Raw genomic sequence first — 19,078 nt, 5'->3', positions numbered from 1 at the left:
CCTTAATCAGTGGACCAAACTAGTTCTCATAGCAGAAACTGCAATAAAGAATATATATATTTATTTTTAGATAATGGGTGGGTGGGTGGGTGGAGATATATATATATATATAGATAGATAGAGAGAGAGAGAGAGAGAGAGAGAGAGAGAGAGAGAGAGAGAGAGAGAGAGAGAGAGAGAGAGAGAGAGAGAGAGACACGGAGGGGGGGAGGGAGACACGGAGGGGGGGAGGGAGGGATGGGAGGGAGGGAGGGTGGGTGGGTGGGTTGGGTAGGTAGGTAGGTAGGTAGGTAGATATAGGTGGATGATGGATGGATGGATAGATAGATAAAGGATGGATGAATGGATGGATGGATGAACGGATGGATGGATGGATGGATAGATGATAGATAGAGATAGATAGATAGATAGATAGATAGATAGATAGATAGATAGATAGATAGATAGATAGATAGATAGATAGATAGATAGATAGATAGATAGATAGATAGATAGATAGATAGATATAGATGGATGATGGAGGGATGGATAGATAGATAGTGGATGGATGGATGGATGGATGGATGGATGGGTAGAGGATGGGTGGATGGATGGATGGATAGAGATGATAGATAGATAGATAGATAGATAGATAGATAGATAGATAGATAGATAGATAGATAGATAGATAGATAGATAGATAGATAGATAGATAGATATGGAAACAGCTCCATTAAATGAGCTGCAAAAGAAAAATCAGATAAGCAAATATCTACCATATCAATCTTCTTGCTCTGAGCCTGGTATAACATTGAATGCAAGAGAAATAATAGGTGCAAGTATTATTATTGCTAAATATAAGCACATTTTGGACAACTAAAAAATATGCTGGGATCTTAAACAAACCACTTTTAAAAAGTGCAAGCTCAGCCATCTTTATTTACTGAATGGTTATGAAAATTCCACTTCTTTCTCTCCACCACTTAATCCACAATGTTAATTATCTCTCATTGTATTCTAAATTAGGATAAAAATATAGAAAGACTAAAGATACCAAAGCATCTCTGGAATTGTATTTTTATTAGGATGCTAAATTATATACATATAGTTTTTCTTGAGTGCAAATTTTAATATTGGTTTGTGCTATCTAGTATATAAAGATTTAATATTCTCCCTTAAATCAACACATAATTAAATTCCTTCTATCTATTTAAAAAAAATAATGTGATATCCAAAGGGTTGCATCTAACCATATCTGCAAAATCCTAAGGATTATGTTGCAGATCGTAGAATGAATTATTTCCAGCAGATCAAAGCAGCAATCCCATTTGGCTTTCATAAAACATCAAGATTCATAATTACAATTTCAAGATAATCTACCATTGCTGTGAATTGCAAATGCAGAATCATGTAAAGAAATAATATGATATGCAGAATTACATATAATCATGCAGCAACCAATTATTGCTTGGAGAAGAAGAAAGTAACAATAAAACCAATTTGTAAGCTTTCTGATGAACGAACTGACTTTGAACAGCATAAAGACAGCCCCAAAATATTTAATCATTCCCTGAGCTTCACTTTCTAACCTTGCTTATTAAAATTGCATTTCAAGGTAACTACCATTCCAAGGAAGTATAGCACAAACAAATGTATTCTATCCAATACACTTTTAATTTCTACAAATTTGGGCTTAAAGAGAATGACCATTGGCTTACCTGAAGGGTTGTTCTCTGTGCATTGCGGAAATGTCCAAGCAAGGGTTAAATTCTGTCCCACTGCCCAAGGACTGGATTGGAAATGTCCCTTGCTTAGACACTCCAAGCAATGCACAGAATAATGACCATTAGCTTACTTGAAGGGTCGTTTTCTGTGCACTGTGGGAGTGTCCAACCCCACTCTGGGTGGAAGTTTTCTGGATGATCCGGCTCCATGTGGTGGATCTACAGCCATGTGAACATTCATCTCGCATGAACCATGCCTTCATTAAAAAAACTGCAGCTAGAAGGAGCCAGAAAGCATGGCCAAAGAATTTTCAATCCAGTCCTTGGGCAGTGGGACAGAATTTAATCCCTGCTTGGACACTCCAAGCAGTGCAAAGGAGAATGACTGATCCAAAGTCATCCAATTGGTTTTCATACTTTTTCATAGTTTGCCAGGGAAAATTCTGTAGTGCCATATCTAACCCAATACCACTTTATGGTAGATAGATGATAGAGACAGAGAGATACAGAGACTGAGTTTAAAAACAAATAGCATATAACAAATCCTAAAAGTTACGCAGCTGTATCAAAAATAAGTTATTTATTTAAAATGTGGCTTCATTTTATAATGTCTCTGCAAGGGCGTACTTATTACATTTAATAAACAATTAGCTATTCTATTGCTAGTTCCTCATCGTCAATATTTCATATAAATCCAGCTTTTTCTTTACAATTATGTTTCAAAACAATTATCCAGCAGGGATCTAATTGGTGGAAAATACTTACTCTATATAACTGAAAATGGATTTTATAACTGTTTTGCTTGCCCCCAAATAGTTCAGAGCAATCTTTGCTATGTTTCAAGAAAGAAAGGTTCATTAATATTCTGAAGAAACATGCTTTTATTTGTGTGTTTAATTGCTCATCTGATCCAGCTGGAAAAAGAAAAACTACTTTCAACCAAAACCTAGAAACCTAGGGTCTGTCTTAATTACTGACTTGTCATTGGAATCACCACAATGAGAAGCTTTGTTAGTGTAAGGCATATTTCTTTCAAAAATGTAGACAGGTCTACTTCTCATGTTAGCCAATTAAATATCTTCAGATGTTCACCTTCAGCAAAAAGGTGACACCTGACACAGAGTGGGCAGCGGCGGCTAAGACCAAAACATCAGCATATGTTGGTACAAACACTTCAGGAAAACCTATTAGTCAAGAAAGCAACAATGGAGAAATACATGGAAAAAAATCTCCAAACAAAAAGAAAAGTACAATGAGAATTGTAGCATGTGTAAATTGTCAATACAGTGATATATAGAACTATACCCTTGACGGCAAACCTATGGCATATGTGCCAGAGGTGGAACACAGTGCCCCACAGTGCCCTCTCTCTCCAGTTCAGCTCCATCATGCATGCCGGTGCACCTCCTGCCAGCCAGCTGGTCTTTGGGTTCTCTGTTCACATGCACAGGGGATGGGTGTGTGGGGGGGGTAACATATGCATGCATGGGGGTGACAGGGGCTTGTATGTGCATGTGTGGGGGTGAGCACAGGTGGGGGGTCATGCATACATGTGGAGGTGAGATGCATGCACAGAGGGGGGTGCACACATTGCATTTTGGGGGTTCGGGCGCACGGGCGTATTTGGGCACTCCGACCAAAAAATGTTAGCCATCACTGAGCTATACTCCACATAGAAATGGATATACAGTAGAAAGGAGTAGTCCCTGCCAATTTTAGTCCGCTAGTCGTTGCCAACTACAAGGAATGGTGCTCATCTCTGTTTCAAGCCTGTTGAGCCAGCGCTGCCTGAAGACCTTTTCACGGGCATGATGCCAAGCATGACATTGCGAAGGGCCATTTCTTCCGCATTGAAGTGGTACCTATTTATCTAATTGCATTTGCATGCTTTCGAACTGCTGGTTAACAGGAGCTAGGTGAAGTTGGATGCCCACTCCAATTTGTAATGCTCTCAAACCCGGGCTGTCAGCTTTCCAAGTCCACAAACTCAGCATACCCTAATCACTGAGCCATCGTACTACCCATATACTGTAGAGAACTCACTATATAGAGAGGGCACCTTAGTTCCCAGCTGGAGATAAAAGAAGCTATCATTAAACACGTTTAATATACATGTGAATATACATGTTTTAAAATTTTCATTTCTGATCTGACAGATTAAAAACTACACATAGTTTTTAAGACTACATGTATTTGTTGTTTAGTTACTGTCTTGTTTAGCAACTGTTCATAGTTATCATAGTGATGAAAAAGTAATTTTTACAGCCAATCCTCACATTTACAACTTCTCAGCTCTGCAAAGCAAATGAAAAATAAAATATAATTGTGGTTTTCACTTAGCAACTCCTTTAACAATTGATTGCCAGTACTAATTGTGGTTGCTAAATGAGGACTACCAGTATTTCTAAAATGAATCCCAAATCTGAAATGCAAAGCATTAGCATCCAGGTTTGTTACTTTATTTTCCCACAATGTCTCAGAATCTGCAGCTGAGCTTTTGCACAAAGAAATTTCCTAAACTGAGATTCTTTCATAGATACATTTATTTTTTTAAAAAAATCTTATGGGATACTCAAACTTTTATGTCGTGTTTCATTTAAAAAATAAAAGCAGATCAAACTAAAGAAATCTCTATTAAAAAACAGGGCACCCAACTTAAAAGAGAGGACATCTTTGCTTCTTTACCAGATGATTATATATGAGAGAAGCAAGACATTATAATAAATGATTGTCATGGACAACCCCTTAAATATGAGCCAGCAGTGTGCTGCAGCTGCCAAAAAAGCCAATAAAGACTGCATAAACAGAGGGATAGAATGAAGATCACGTGAAGTGTTAATACCATTTTATAATGCCTTGGTAAGGCCATACTTGGAATACTGCATCCAGTTTTGGTCGCCACGATATAAAAGAATGCTGAGACTCTAGAAAAGAGAGCAGAGAAGAGCAGCAAAGATGATTAGGGGACTGGAGGCTAAAACATATGAAGAACGGTTGCAAGAACTGGGTATGTCTAGTTTAATGAAAAGAAGAACTAGGGGTGCATGATAGCAATATGTTCCAATATCTCAGGAGCTGCCACAAAGTAGAGGGAGTCAAGCTATTCTTCAAAGCACCTGAGGATATGACAAGAAGCAATGAATGGAAATTAATCAAGGAGAGAAGCAACTTAGAACTCAGTAGAAATTTCTTGACAGAACAATTAATCAGTGGAACAACTTGCCTCCAGAAGTTGTGAATGCTCCAACATTGGAAGTCTTTAAGAAGAGATTTAAGAAGGATAACCATTTGTCTGAAATGGTATAGAGTTTCCTGCCTAAGAAGGGAATTGAACTAAAAGAGCTCCAAGGTCCCTTCCAACTCTGTTATTCTATTCTATTCTATCAAAGCACCCTATAAAATCATTTACAAATAACATCATCCTAAAGCAGTGTTTTTCAAACTTAGATGAAAATATGTGGACTTCAACTCTCAGAATTCCCTGGCCAGAATTCTGGGAGTTTTAGTCCACATATCTTCATCTAAGTTTGAAAAACACTGCTTTAAACATCACGCTGACTATCCTCCTTTTCCCTCTTTTTTAGTTAACACTGTGAATCTGAAGCAAGTGTGCAGGTCAATGGCTTTTCAACAAAAACAGGTGCAGAAAAGTATCTCTGACCCACTAAATGCAGGTCATATAGAAGTCTCCACTTTTACTTCTGACACCAGGGTTGGCAGTTAAAGCATTAATGTTACATGGCAAGTAATCCAGACGTCAGTTTTATTAGAGAGCCAAGTGTCACGCTGCAAGATATATTGTTCAAATACAGATGTATTAAGTCTATCCATTGTCTCATTCGTCACCAGGAGCCGGAGGCTTTCAATGTGAGGAAAATATCAGCCACTGCAGGCTTCCCTAATGCAAACACCATCAGATGCTCAGTTTTATAGGATTAAAAAGAAAAGAAAGAAAGAATCATACACATGCTTTAAACTAAGTGTGTAAGAGTGTAATTTAACACAAGGATTCAGCAGTATCAAAGTAATATATACAACCAATATCTGCAGCATACTTAAACACTCATTGAAACAGAATTTAAAAAATAAAATTGTAATACACAGAGTATGCTCTGTAATACACAGCATATTTACTTTAATTTGCATGAAAAGCCAAGAACATGTGATTAAAAATTCTCAACAGAGACGAGAAACTTCAAAGATTTTTATTCCCTATTGTCCCACTCATTATTTCAATACCATAATATTTTTTAAAAAAAACCCAGAGTAGTTCTTTCCTTAACATTAGCCTAAATTAGCTTTGGTATGCAATGTAATTAACCTGCCAAGGTTGATTCAAAAGGTAAATAAAAAGAAAATGATATTACTATTTCAGTTTCTCAAAAAAGGAGGAAATCAGTCTAGTTGCCTAAAAATGTGCTTCAACTCTGTTAGATTATACCTGAAAAAATTAGAATTTAACTAATTAGAAAAAGAAACCATGAAATTTCATGTTATATACCGCATATATAAATATACTAAATGAGACCAATATTATACACTGCTCAGTTAACTGAAATATATAAATCCTCTGACTATAGACAGTCTGTTTTGCGGTACTTCCGTTGTTTGAAAATTAGAAAATTTCACTATTAATTTTGGGTTAAAACTCTTCATTTGTTTGAATCTTTATTTATTGCAAAACTGACAATCATAGCTTCATATTCTCTAAAAATTAAATTGCCCAGATGAATTTTGTTAGCTGTACTAACTGTACTAAATGCCTGAATTTTTCATGACTCTCTTAAGCATTTGAACTCATGATGTGCCCCACAACATTTTAATGATAATCAGTTTGAATCAAGGGTGGGTTGCTGCCAGGATTACTGCCGGTTTGGTGTGTGCACAATTTTGTGTGCATGCACGAGCGAAGCAAGCGCATGTGCCAGACACGCACTCTGTGTGCATGTGCAGTTCCCCATAAGTAGGTCTGCGCATGTGCAGAACATTTTAAAATGGGGAAAAAAACATGCCGCGACAACCAGAGAACCGGTTTGGAGGTGTGACAGGCCTGAGTCGCTGCCAGTTCCAGCAACCCAGGATGGCAAACCGCTACCGGTTCGGAAGAACCAATCTGACCTGGTAGGAAACCATATATATTGAATATATATTATTACTAAAGCATTTCTTCTTGACACTAATTCAATAGAGATTCTGGTGGGTTTCAATTCATTCACCTGAGCTGATTGGAACTTACAAGACCATGGCAGTAACTTCCATTGTTTTAAGAAGTTAAAAATATATACCAAAGATCTCTCCATTGTTTTAAGAAGTTAAAAATATATACCAAAGATCTCTAATATAACAGTATTGGCACCACACAATAACTGGGCATCTCCCACAAGAAAAAGAGAGAGAAGAATATTAAAGAAGCATTTCACAGACAAAAATATTTGGCACTTCCAATCATTTTTATATCTCGTGCTGAGATTTCAAAGGCCTAAATTTGTCATAGGTTAGGAGATCACTGTATATATTTTTATGCTCTTAAAGGACTGGTCAAATACATCTCACACAACATTTCCAGAAGGAAGGAAGGAAGGAAGGAAGGAAGGAAGGAAGGAAGGAAGGAAGGAAGGAAGGAAGGAAGGAAGGAAGGAAGGAAGGACGGACAAAAGAAAGAAAGAAAGAAAGAAAGAAAGGAAGGAAGGAAGGAAGGAAGGAAGGAAGAAAGAAAGAAAGAAAGAAAGAAAGAAAGAAAGAAAGAAAGAAAGAAAGAATAAGAGTCTGAAGTTCTAGTTTGATCGATCACTACGCATGAAACATTTTCTGGGTGAGATGTGGCTTTGGGTCTTTAAGTATTGGATCCTGGAATGACCTCTATAAATACTGATAGATAAGAGACCATGTTAACTGAGCTCCCTTGCTAGAGAGAAAAAGTAGCAAATGCTTCAACACCCCATCAGTTCATAGAGACCTTGGCTTTAATTCCTACTTAATTGTTTATCCTGAATTCATAGCATGTCTAGCTAGCTTAGTTTTATTAAAAGCCATTCAAGATTTTTATCTCACTGTGCCAAATGGATCATTACACTGTCAACACTTATCTTTATTATGCAAAAATATTCTGAATTTAACTCCTTTTCTTGAACAAACAAAAGAATGCATTTGGGTCTAGGTCTGTTTTTCATTAAAAGAGAGAAAGAGGGAGGGAGGGAGAGAGAGGGGGGAGAGAGAATGATAGGGAGAAGGGAAAAGGGAAGGAGAAAAGGAGAGGGAGAAAAGGAGAGGGAGGAGAGGGAGAGAAGGAAGAGTGACTGAAATGCACTGTTGTGGATGCCACATCTCACTTGTAATAGCTGTTTTATCTAAGAATTTAATGATATTTTCCCTCCACCATTAAATATATCATACACACGTATAGAAATTTATGATTTCATTATGGCAATTTAAGTTTTGCCTTTGTAATTTTCTGAGCCTTCTTTCTTGTCATCAATCAGAGTTGATCTTTTTTTCCCTTTTAATGGATTACTAAAAAATTATTATCCGTATATCTTTTATACCACAATATATATTTTTAATTGCAGTCTAACTTTAAGGGGTTTAGGAGCGGGAAACAAAAGTTAATTAATGGGAATCATTCTGACACTTCTAGACTAGCATGAATGTTGTTCTTCCAAGGTACCACCAATGATTGTGTGGGAAAGCTGTAATGATGTACACATGAAAGTTGCATCCCATAAACCAGCCATGTACATATGGGTTGGCGAATGAGACAATGGAAATTATGCGCAAGTAAAACTCTGAATGAAAAAGAAAGCAGAAAGACCCAAGAACTATTTTTCTGTCTAATCTATCATAATTCTAGACTTTCTTTTCTCAGAAAATTCTTTTCAGCACTTTATGCTAATGATCCCAAATCTAGTACTCTTCAGGTAACTTAATTTCAAATTATCTCAGTCCCAGCCATCATTAGCCATGTTGACTAATCATGTGGCTTGGATTCATCTTGGATGTAGAACATCTAATAAACTGTTAATGAATGAATGAATGAATGAATGAATGAATGAATGAATGAATGAATGAATGAATGAAGGAACGAATGAACGAACGAACAAACAAACAAACAAACAAACAAACAAACAAACTCAGACATACAACAACCATTCCCCATTCTCATTATTCTAATTTTTGCCTTCATTTTATCCCACATGACTTGTGCGTCAATTCAACACACAATGACCAAAGGAATGTTTCATTTGCACTTGACACATTTTCTAAGTTAGCAAGTGAAAAGTCATCAATGCTAAAGAATGAACATTTGAGAACAATCTACCGCATAAGATAATGGGGAAGGGGGTTTATGCCAAGTTGAGAAGAAGGTTGTGGGTAACTAATCCACAGCTTGAAGGATCATACTTGAACTCAAATCATACTGAAAATTAAATGTAGTTGTCTGAAAAGTAAAGTAACTGTGACATTCACATTTCCATCCATGAAAATTAATTGCCTCTACCCAACATACAGTGGGCAATAAAAATTTCTTCAACAATTCTTTGCCTCTCTTTGTCTTTCATTATTTCTCTCCATGCTTTTTTGCATGGAAACATAATGTAAACATCGTATCTTTTCTTACTTATTTTCTATTTATCTTAATCTTGTTTATTTAAAACTCTACCGGGATTTTATCTTAAGGCTTCCCAAGATACTTGTTTTCCATGTACATTTCTTTTGGTCAAGGAAGCAATGATTGCCTCCTGCTGTCTTCTCATCTCCAAGGATTTGCCTATATTTCTCTGTTTCATCAATTTTCAATCTATTTTTTTTAATCTCTTATGTCAGGTCTTTTCTCCTATGACCGTAACTTCAGTTTTCCTGTCATTCCTGCTGTATACAAATGCATATTCACACAGGCACACCATTTCAGTAATCTTATTATCAAGGTATTTTAAAAAAATCCAACTTCCATATGAGACAGTCTGGGTACGAAATAATGTCTTATTGCACAAGACCGGTTGCTGTGGAAATTATTATGCTGTCACAAAGGATTAGAATTTAAAATGGGAAATAAACAGCAGGAGTAGATAATACCTTAAAGATCCTGCTTTAATGAAAACATCTCTGGTAATTAAAAATGGTGAGAAAGACTGAAATACACAGATGGAACGGTTTCAGAAGAGGGCATTTTTGTGTGTTTTTCCCCCCCAGATGAGCCACATTTTCAGGAGTTTAATGTCACTTTTAAATTGTCTGCCTCATTGGAAATCATTTGTTCATTAAAGCTTTCTATCCCTATAAATATGGAAGGCACTCTGGAGCCACATCGCACATAATCAGAACACAAGCTTTATTCTATCAAGCAGCGCCATGTCTTCTCGGAGGAATCACTTTCATAATAAAAGAAATAATTATCAGATTTCATCTATGCAAATATTAAAAGAAGCCTTTGAATGTGAAATTCTTTAAGAACGTTGAGTTTACCCTTTCATATGTTGGTAGCATTTATGTATGCATATCTTCATGGAAGGCAGGTACTTCATATTATCAAAGTCTCTCTCAGCTAGCGTGTGTGTGTGTGTGTGTGTGTGTGTGTGTGTACATACACATCTATATACACACGTACACATACAAACGCATTTGTTAGAAGGAATTCATCCTTCCCTCTTCAAGCCTTTACAAAAAGAGACATTAATAATTTACCATATTTTGGGGAGTATAAGATGCACTTTTTTCCCCTCAAAAAAGAGGCTGAAAATCTGGGTGCATCTTATACACCGAATACAGCATTTTTTGCCTACCGAAGCCCCATCCCTTCACTAAAATGGCCATGTATACCCTTATGGAGACTTTCAGAAAGCTCCTGGGGGCTGGGGAGGGCAGAAATGAGCAAAAAACGAGCTGGTTTTTTGCCCCAGCAGCCCCCAGCAGCACTCTATAAGCCTCCATAAGGCTATGCATGCATTTTGCTATTTGGGGGGGGGGAAACATACCCTTTTTGGGAGGTTTTCCTTTTGGGAAGCTCTTTAACTGATTGATAAGAATTAGATTGATTAAGTGCTGTGCCAGCAGAAACACTTACCTATCTACTGTATTTCTCTCAGTGACGTGCGGAGAGGTTTATGGCTGATGAGGCAGTCCTCTCCCCTGACACCTCACTGACTAAAGCACTTTCTTTTGCCCACCTGTGCTCTCGGCAGAGCTCAGGCAAGCTGCCGCAAGCTCAGGAGGGCAAAAGAAAGTGCTTTAGTCAGTGGGGTGTCACAGGAGAGGAGAGAATGCCTGAGCATTGCATTTATTAAAGAAAAAAGGAAAAAAGGAAATTTGAAGGAAAAGAGGGAGCGTGGGGTGGAGGTAGGGGGCATCAGAAACGGAGAAAAAGAGGAGGAAGAGTGAGCGCGACGCTGCAGCTTTAAACAGAATGACAGAGTTGAAGCCTCTAAAAAATGCGCCCTCTACTATGAGGCAGGAGAACTGCGTGCCTCAACTACCTCGGGATTATTTAGGCTTTTAACCCTCGCTTAACTCTGCTCGAGCACCTAAAAAGTCAGATTAGGTGAGGCATGCAGTTCTCCTGCCTCATAGTAGAAGTGCCAGCTAGCTAGTCTAACCTCAGTACTCGCCTTTTTCTGTTTACATTTTTTTTCCTTTTCATGATTTACAGTGGTGAGGCTGTGCCTCCCCTGACTGCACGTCACTGATTTCTCTCTATCTCTATTTCTCTCTCTCTCTATCCTTCTACCTACCTACCTACACACACTCTTTCTCTCCCTACCTACCTACCATATTTCTCTCTCTATTCTCTATCTATCCCTTTATCTACCTACCTACCTACCTAACTACTCTCTCTCTCCCTACGTACCTACTGTATTTCTCCCTCCCCCCTCCTTTTATCTATCTACCTACCTACATACCTAACTACTCTCTTTCTCCCTAACTACTGTATTTCTCTCTCTCTTTCTCTTTCTTTCTCTATCCCTCTACTTACCTACCTACTTACACACACACTCTCTCTTTCTCTCTATTTCTTGGATAAACAGTGAAGCATTTCAAACCAAAGAAGAAGAAAAAGTCCAGCTGCCATGGCTCAACTATCAGACAAGTCTATCTGGATGATTGAGAATCTTCACCAAATTATTGGAATATATTCTACAAAGAAGGCAAATATCTAACACTTTCTCAGCTGAAGACAACATATTTTCCAAGAACAAAAAGGTAATATTTAATAATTAATTGCTCAGGGCTCATTTATAGTCGACTTGCCTATAAATATTTTTTCTACTCTGAGCAACTGCTTTGTCTAGTTTACAAGACAAGGGTAAGGCTGACCTGCTGCCTCAGTTTCCTTGTAAGTATCACCACACAAGAGCAGAAACTAATGACCTACTGGTTTTCCTGCTCCTCTTTGTATTCTCAAACTGAACGTCCAATGAACTCTGCACAACACTTAAGTGATTAAAAGGTGCATAGCTCCATTATGCAGGCAACAACCTCCGCAATAATACAGAAGATACCTGCCACATTGTGAGATACACAAAGATGTACGTGAAAAGTGCAGACACCTCTTCCTATTGCAGAAACACAGCACGTGTCTTTCTTTATGGAAAAATATACAACCCAGCTTTTAGGATAATTCATACTTTATGGCTAACTAGAAATAATGGAAGGGTGAAAAGCAAGGGAAGAGATTATTCCAGGAGGAATAAGGGCTGCTGTTCAGGCATTTGATATGGCTCCTAAAAATGGTTTTGGCGGGCTTATGTGTAGGACTCTCTCTGTCACTGCACTGTGGCTGTCAGAGCAGCAGATTAGACAATTAGACCGAAGTGAAAAGCAGTTTGCACAGCTGACAGATTAGAAGCAGCGGTAACAATTCACAGAGAGCAATTCCTTTTATTCCACCATCTGTCCAGAAACATGCCCTTATAGGCAACCAGTATTCTTCCTCTGATCACCAAGTGAGAAATCACCTGGAAAAGATTGCCTGAGTGAGATTCTGCTCGGTCTCCAACCCCAAGACAATTTCCACTGTGACACCTGGCAAAGGCAGGCCCAACCATGTCACCGTGGCACTTCTGGAAAAATAAACAATTTTAATTAGCCAACTCATTTGTAAAGCAATTAAACCCACTATCAGTAAGATCACTTCCAGTTTTGCTGAGCGAGTATAGCAGCAAATAAGAATGCTCTCTTTTTCCAAAGGCATCATTAATGGTACATGAGCAAATTGCTAATTTTTCACTTATTAGTTCCATTCTACATTGGTTCATCAGTGGCTTTAAAGGAGCTATTAGCTCAAAGGCACAAAACTTTCCAAGAGAAAAAGTTTTTTCTCTTTCTTAATAGTACACAGCAAAAAGGCAGTTGGTAAATTGAAAGGTGATAGGTTAAGAAATATCTCCACATATATTCAAAACAAGTTCTACTTGAACAGTAGTGTTTAGAATATAATTGCTAAAATACAGCTGTGTGGAACTGAATTGCAAATATTAACACCTTTGTGTCTTCTTCTGTGTTACATTTTGCAATTGAAAACCAAGAGAGATTTACTATTAATTCACCAAGAGCCAAATTTGGCTAAATAATATTCGTGAGATTGGGGCTTGTTTATTTTTAAATAAATACATAACTTGGATGGAGATACCCAAGAGGATTAGAATGACCGTTGGCTTACCTAAATGGTCGTTCTCTAGGCGCTGTGGGAGTGTCCAAGCACGGGTTAAATTCAGCTTGCTGCCTGAGGACTGAGTTTAACATATTTTTGTAGCTCCACCTCTTGCTCCCTGAGAGGCTCAGTTTTAAAAAATGAAAGAGAGTCCAAAAAGGTCGCAGATAGAGATGCACAATGCTCCCACTGGAGAACAGAACCCCGCGGGCATTATTCGGATGGGGTTGGACACTCCCGCAGCGCCTAGAGAACGACCATTCAGATAAGCCAACAGTCATTCTCCTAGGCGCTGCTTGGAGTGTCCAAGCATGGGACTTGCCAAAGCTGTGCCATCCCAGGGTGGGAAAAAGAATTGTCCAGGCCCGTGGGAGTTGCGATGACCTGCTGCAGAACTCTTCTCCCAAGGCTGCCTCAGCGGAGGCAAAGACATTAAGTCTGTAGTTCTTGACAAATGGAGACAGACTGGACCACGTAGTGGCTCGACATATCTCCTCAATGGATGCTTGCATGGCCCACGCAGCCTAAGTTGCGGCGCTGCTCATTGAGTGCGCTGTGATGCAAGGAGGAACTGGCCTGGTCTGTTGTTCATAGGCTAACTTGATGCAAGCTCGTATCCAGTGACCTATAGTGGAAGAGGTGACCTTCCTGCCCATAGATACTGGTTGGAAGGATACGAAGAATCCCTCTGATTTTTGGAAATGGCTCATCCACTTCATGTAAATACGGACCGCCCGACGGACATCAAGTTTATGCCACTGTCGCTCTCTGGGATGTCTGGGGCCCGGGCAAAAGTCTGGGAGAACAATTTCCTGCAACCTATGGAAAACGCTGTTAACTTTTGGCACAAAGGCCGGGTCCAATCTGAGGAGTACTCTGTCCGAATGCACAAAGCAAAGGTCAGCCCTGACTGAGAGAGTGGCCATCTCGGATATCCTGCAAGCTGAGGTGATGGCGATCAGAAAGGCCGTCTTGAGGGTCAGATGTCTGAGACTAATAGTCCGAAGCAGTTCAAAAGGAGACGCCAACAGGGCTTGTAGCACGACCGACAAGCCCCAGGTTGAGTATCTGTGGATGACAGGAGGACAGAGATTGATAGCCCCCTTGAGGAAGCTACGGACCTGCGGATGTTTGGAAAGCGGCAATTGAGAGTCCATGAACAGGATGGTGGCTAGAGCCGCTGTCTGGCACCTGAGGGGATCTGCGGTATGGTGGCAGAAGAGGCCATAATACGATGAGTGTCACACCAGGGAGAGAAGGAGGCCCAAGTAGCTTCGTAGACTCTGACAGTGGAGGGATGCCTGGAAGTCTGTATGGTGCAAATGACCTTGTCGGAGAACTTGCTGAGCCTCAGGATGTCTCGCTCAAGTGCCAGATGGCCAGTTGCAGCCACTGGGGCTCCAGATAACGAACAGCCCACTAGCTGAGGGAGATCTGATCCTGAGGTATGCGCCAAGGTTGACTGACCGACAAACTGACCAGATCGGCGAATCAGGACCTCTTGGGTCAGTGAGGAACTACCAGAAGCACCTCCGCCCCCTCTGACAGGATCTTCCTGATCACCATGGGAATCAGAGGCAGTGATGAAAATACGTACAGGAATCCTAGTGGCCATGGTGACCAGGGGCAGCGGAATCTGGTGAAGTACTGGGGGAGTTGAGTGTTGGTTCGGGTCACGAACAGGTCGACCTGTGGGAGGCTAAACCTCCGCGTCACCTGGTGGAACAAGGCTGGATGAAGACGCCACTCTGAGCTCTGGATTGTGGTTCTGCTCAACCAGTCCGCTGTCACGTTGTCCTCCCCCGAAATGTGGTCTGCCCTGAGGGAGGACAGAGACCTTTCTGCCCAGCGGCCTAGCACCTCCGCTTCTGACATCAGGGCCAGAGATCGCGTGCCACCCTGATGGTTGATGTGCGCCTTGGTGGCGATGTTGTCTGTTAGGATCAGCACGTCGTGGCCCTCGATCTGACCTTGGAAATAACACATGACTAGCCTGGCGGCCTGGAGCTCCAGCCAGTTGATGTGGGCGAGCTCCGCCTGCGACCACCGGCCCTGGACCACCTGAGTCTGGAGGTGAGCGCCCCAGCTGAAGAGGCTGGCATCCGTCGTTATGACCAAGCGCTCCGGTTCCTTGAAGCAGCAGCCCTTCAGAAGAGCATCTGTCTGCCACCACCTGAGGGATCGTAGAACCTTCAGAGGTAACAACTCCTCTTGGAGGAGCCATAACAGGCAACAAGTGATGTTGAACTGGCCATGTCCACTTACCCAGTCTGACCCCCTGAAATTAAACACAACCCTAATGCGGCCCTCAATGTAATTGAGTTTCTCATCCCTGGTCTAACAAGATAGTCCTCTCTTCATCCTCAGAGAAAGGTTTTTAACATCTCACTTAATTATTAAGAATGAAGATGTTGTTTGATAAGCAATATTTGAAATGCATTTTAATAATGTATTTTACAATTATTAAGCTTTATTTTAATTTCCTCAAACAGCCTCAAAGACTAACCAATTTCTCGTGAGTTAAATTTTCACAGCCAGAATTTATGACCAAAAATAATACACATTTAGGGCTGGATGCATTTGAGGCTGACTTCCAAAAGATGAGCTGGATTAAGACAATGAAAAGAGCTCAATCAGGACGGAAATTAAATTTAATTAAACTTTCATTATGTTTTACACCAGACTGTCTAATTACCTAACTAAAACTACCTAGGGAAAGAAATGATGAATGGCTGTAGCCCAGCTACTTTTTCACCAGAAAAGAATAGATATAAGAAATGGTGAGGCCATTCTGTGGAAAAGAATGGCACAACATTCTTAAAAACCAGTACTTTGTTACTGGTTATTTTCCCTAATGGCAGCCATTTTTCACAAGCACCCACAATGTCCTCATATTTCAAGTGTGCCTATTAGCTCAAAAAGTTTGGAGATTGTTATACTTAGCTGATCAAGAGAAAAAAGTAGACAATCCTATAGATGTATAAAGTTAATTGATCTGGGAATAAAACATTCAAATTCCATATACTAATTCATTTCTCTCTAAATAATAACAACCTGATAAAACTTTGGGAAATTATTCAATGATATCCAGTACCAAATCCTATGAACTAGAACAGTGTTTTTCAACCACTGTGCCGTGGCACACTAGTGTGCCGTGACATAGTGTAAGGTGTGCCGTGGGAAAAACACTTTATATATAGTCAATATAGGCACAGAGTTAATTTTTTTTAACATTTTCTAATGGTTGTGTGCCTCGTGATTTTTTTCATGAAAAAAGTGTGCCTTTGCACAAAAAAGGTTGAAAAACACTGAACTAGAAACATTGGGGTGATTTTTAGACATAATTCTGGATTTTTATTTCAGAAAAAAATCCAAATGACCTTCAGGAAATTTGGTTTGGCCCAAACAAAAACAGAATATTCTGGATTTCTCCATGATTTTTTTTTCCAAACCAGCACATTTTGTCCAAGTCAACATATTTTGCTTATCATAATGTACAATATTTAACTTGTCTTCAAACTGTTTGCCACTCATCAAAGATTCTTAAGCCAATTAGCACCTTTAAGATTGTATGTAAATACATTTCAAAGGTGTTAACATTTAATGAAAGGAAATAATCCAAATAAATGACAGGAAAAGGTTTGAGGGGAAACAATAACATTATAAAAAAATGTAAAGAGTTTGTATTTCTTGTTTCCATTGCAAAGATGATGAAATATAAATTGTATGCAACAGAAAATTCCTATTTCTAGCACATAATGTTTTAAATGGGTTTAGATATGTAGTATTGAAGACAGATTTATAGATAATTTGAAAAGGAGGGAGGGAGAGGGAGGGAGAGAAATATTTACCATTTTGCTAAATCTGTAAAAAGAAAAGAATGAGTTATATATCTCAGGTGTATGAATATAATTGGGATTTGTACCTGGGAAACTCACACTAACTTCATTCATATCGACCTTGAGAAATGCATACAAGTATTTCTTAACTTATTCATTTAGTGACTGTTTGAACAACGGCATTGAAAAAATGATTTATGACCATTTTTCACACTTAGACAGTTGCAGCATCCCCATAGTCACATGATTTACATTTGGAAGCTTGACAATTGTTTCTCATTTACAATGGTTGCCATGTCCCGGGTTCATGTGATTATCTTTTGTGACCTTCTGACAATAGGGAGACCAGGTTCACTTAACAATCTTGTTATTAATTTAACAACTGCAGTGATTCACTTGACAAATATGGCAAGAAAAGTTGTAAATGGGGCAAAACTCATTTAACAAATGAGCAACATAAATTCTGGGCTCAGTTGAAGACTGCCTATAATGACTCTTCTTAAAGCACACATACAATTAAACAATTACCGTATTTATCGGCGTATAACACGCAGTTTTAAAACTAAAATTGCAAGCTTAAACCCTGCCTGCGTGTTATACGCCGATACTGTGTGTTATACGCCGATAAATACGGTATTTTGTACGCCGGGTCCACTGTTCCCTCTAAGGTGCGCGGCCGCGCGGCCGCGCACATGGCAAGAAACCCCCGCGCAGAGGTTTCTAACTCCCGCGCAGAGGTTTCTTTCAAAGCAAACGTGGGGAAGTCCTTTGCAGGCAGCTAGAACTGGCTGGCTGCAAAGGACCTCCCCAAACTTGTTTCAGCGGCAGCTCTCAGCCTGGCGGCAGCGTCACACAGACTGTGGAAGGAGGGGGAGGAGGAGGGAACCAAAGAGAGCTTTTACCGAGTCTGCGCCCCACAGCCAGGACCGTCCTGGCGCCTCCAGCCGCGTTTCTTCCCCGCAAAGCCCTTCGGGCAACCCGAGAGTTCCGCTTGACGCCAGAAGGGCTTTGCAGGAAGAAACGCGGCGTTTCTTCCTGCAAAGCCCTTCTGGCGTCAAGCGGAACTCTCGGGTTGCCCGAAGGGCTTTGCGGGGAAGAAACGCGGCTTGAGGGGCGCAAGGACGGTCCTGGCTGTGGGGCGCAGACTCGGTAAAAGCTCTCTTTGGTTCCCTCCTCCTCCTCCTTCTTTCTGGAGCCCCTTCCTCAAAGATTTGGTACCAAAGCAATGGCGGTGAGGAAGTTGTGTCTTTTGGATTTTGCACTGTTGTCTTTTCAATGGTTCTCAGACTGGTTGAACCTTTAGCAGCTGGGGTGATATTCTTTACTGTTAAGGTTACAATTGGATGTGTTGGACAAATCTTAAAAGATGAAACTTTTATTAAAACGTTTGACTTAACTAAAAACGTCTTCCTTTTTCTTCTTCTTCTTAAATATGATTTATTTATTTATTTTTACTTCAGAAGTTTGATGACCGTTGTACAAACTAATCCAACCTAAATGTAGAGGAGGAGAAGAAGGGGGGGATTTAAAAAGAGCAGAGGAAAAAGAAAAGAAAGCATGAAGAAAACATAAAGAAAGGGATGGGAGGGAGGGAAGGAAGGAAGGCACTTTATGTTGAAACAGAAAATATTATATAAGGAAGAAAATGGAAATAACTTTTTGCTCAAAGAGGTGTTTTTTCATTTCATATTTGCCTTTTAAGAGGAGTTAATGTTATAATTCATGTTCTAATGTTATAAATTTTAATCCAACATTAAGTTCCGAGCTTCCAAGTCATTTATTTTTAATGAAAAAAAATTTTACTCAAATTTTTGTGTTAAAATGGGGGATGCGTGTTATACGCCGGTGCGTGTTATACTCCGATAAATACGGTATTTCTTGTTTAATAATTAAAC

General features: G+C 39.6%; 1 protein-coding gene across 3 annotated transcripts in view; it reads right to left on the bottom strand.

Moving 5' to 3' along the window:
• Positions 1-19,078, bottom strand: part of PARD3 (par-3 family cell polarity regulator) — a 602,045-nt gene that overhangs the window by 377,683 nt on the left and 205,284 nt on the right. The gene's annotated exons all lie outside the window — the stretch shown is intronic.

This window comes from Thamnophis sirtalis, unplaced genomic scaffold, assembly GCF_051295495.1.
Source record: "Thamnophis sirtalis isolate CommonGarterSnake01/CBP01778 unplaced genomic scaffold, rThaSir2_p1.2 scaffold_4, whole genome shotgun sequence".
Classification (NCBI taxonomy): Eukaryota; Metazoa; Chordata; class Lepidosauria; order Squamata; family Natricidae; genus Thamnophis; species Thamnophis sirtalis.
The sequence above is the reverse complement of the archived record's forward strand: the minus strand, read 5'-3'. Positions and strand labels throughout refer to the sequence as shown.